The following is a 2,243-nucleotide window of genomic DNA, read 5'->3' on the forward strand; positions in this document are numbered from 1 at the left end:
CCCCCGCAAGGCTGCAGAAGGCGTAGAAGCCAGATATCCTACTTCCCGGATGAGTGTCCTAATCACTAGGCACTTATGCAAGAGTTTGCCCCTGTTTTTACTACTAATTGGATCCAGTAGTGAATGGGGGGTGCACTACTATACACCATGAATTCAACAGTTCTATGAATTAATTGTTGTGGTTCAAGAAAGTGCCTCCCCTCTGGATGCTGAGATGATGGAAGGCCTATGCTGCAGCCCTGAGTGAGACATTTAAGGTCCAAGGAGAAGGGGTTCAGACATACCTTTATGCTCAGTGTTTCCTATTAGCATAGGTGACTGGTAAGGGGTGCACAGGGGTGCACATGCCCCCTCGACAGGGCCGGTACCCCCGCTGAGAGCCGACACTGATACTGTCGGTAGGGCAGGTGCCCCCCCTGACAGGGTCGCTGCCGTCAGCAACTTCTAAGGATGTCCCCCCAGATTCAGGAGGCACCAGTCACTCATACTTATTGGCTAGTTTTAGTCACCTCCCTGCTCAGCATTACTCATGCTCTGGATTGGCTTTAGGGCACACATCCATGTCCTTGTTCACTTTATACGGATCCTAAGTTCCTAATGTTGTCAGTTTGGACATCCATCCTGGATAAGGGGCATCCATTTTAGCCACTATGGTGGCTAAATACCTACAAAGTCAATTTGGATCTGGGCCCATGACCCCTGTCCCAAAGACCTTACATTCTAAAAAGATAAGATAGAAAGAGGATGGAGGGAGAAAGGGCAAAAAAGAGTAGCTGACTGAAAGGGCATGCCTATATCTCCATTTTGGGATGAGTTTAAGGCTTATCCTTAACTAACCGTGGGCATAATGGCTCTTTATCCCTGTCTATATTATCTGGTTTTCCCATGTGAAGTACAGAAGGAGAGATGAGTAGTGGATAGTTTGATTCCTGAATGGGCTTTCAAGTAGGCACCACTACTTGGCTCTCCTTCTGTGCTTTGCTATCACTACAGGCAGTACAGGTAGAAAGTGGGGTGAAAAGCTAGCAATGGACCTCTTGTACTTCCCTTTTCCTTAGCATTACACCCACTTTGGCCAAGGCAGGCTAGAAGGAAACTTGACCTTAAGCTGGATTGCCTCTGGGGCAATTAGAGTGAATGAAATATAGATGGGTCAATGACTGTGGTAGAGAGTGGGCCTGGGGGCATGCCTACATAGCAGTATTGACATATCTTCCTCTTCACAGAGCTGAGGGTAGAAATAAAGTCTTGTTTGTGTTCTTCTTTGACATCATATACTCCACATAAACCTGGCTCTGACCAATTAGATCTGATCAGATATGGTGGGTTTTTCTTCCTGTTAAACAGGGACATGCCACTTTTAATTGCCTGAAAAGACATTGGTTTTTGTCACAGAACTGAAATTGAGTCCATTACAAAGCATGCCATGCCACCTTAGTGTACAAGCATAATTTATGCAAATACAGGTATACTAAATACTTAAATGGCTCAAGCACAAAACTAGCTAGGACAGCTATTCAAGGACTTTTTTTTAGCATTTCCATGTTTGTAGGAAAGCAGGTAAAAATGCTTGAAGGCAATTGAGTCTGGAACTTACAAACAGTTTGATACCTACAGGTAAACTCACTGTCTGTTCCATGCGTGGGATCATTTTATCAGGGCTAAATTTGCAAAAGCAGTTTTACATTTTGAAACACTCTTTTTTGGGAACCCCAGACTTCAGATTTACAATAGCAGCATTTGCATGCATATCTCATTGTCCAAACATCAAACTTTTAAATGTATAGATGCCTAAAAAAACAAATTGCACTCACACAACTGCATGGGTGGAAATCAAGATCCTGATGTAATGCACTGGCCACATGTTTTTGCTAGCCTCTAGTGGATGAACCATGTTAAGGTCATCTTCAGACTAATGAGTTTGGTTGATTAGTTCAGGCAGTCAGAGTTTGTGTTTTTAAATATGGGGGTCCCCAGTTGACATGCTGGAGATCTTCCATACATGGTTTATACAGATGGTGACCTAAAGCAGCTCTGGGGCTTATAGTGAAAGTTCATTTATAAGGCAACACAATGTTATTCTTCCGATGAAAAGAGAGCAGTCCCACTCTACTCCAAAGAAAATCAACAGCTGATTCCCAAGATCAGATTTAACCCTTCCCTAGGATTTTGGCTTTACTGGATAACCTAATCATAACAAGAAAGCATAAACCACTACATATGCTTTTCTCCCAGCATTCCTG

The sequence above is a fragment of the Alligator sinensis genome, unplaced genomic scaffold (assembly GCF_000455745.1).
Source record: "Alligator sinensis unplaced genomic scaffold, ASM45574v1 scaffold62_1, whole genome shotgun sequence".
In the NCBI taxonomy this organism is placed as follows: domain Eukaryota; kingdom Metazoa; phylum Chordata; order Crocodylia; family Alligatoridae; genus Alligator; species Alligator sinensis.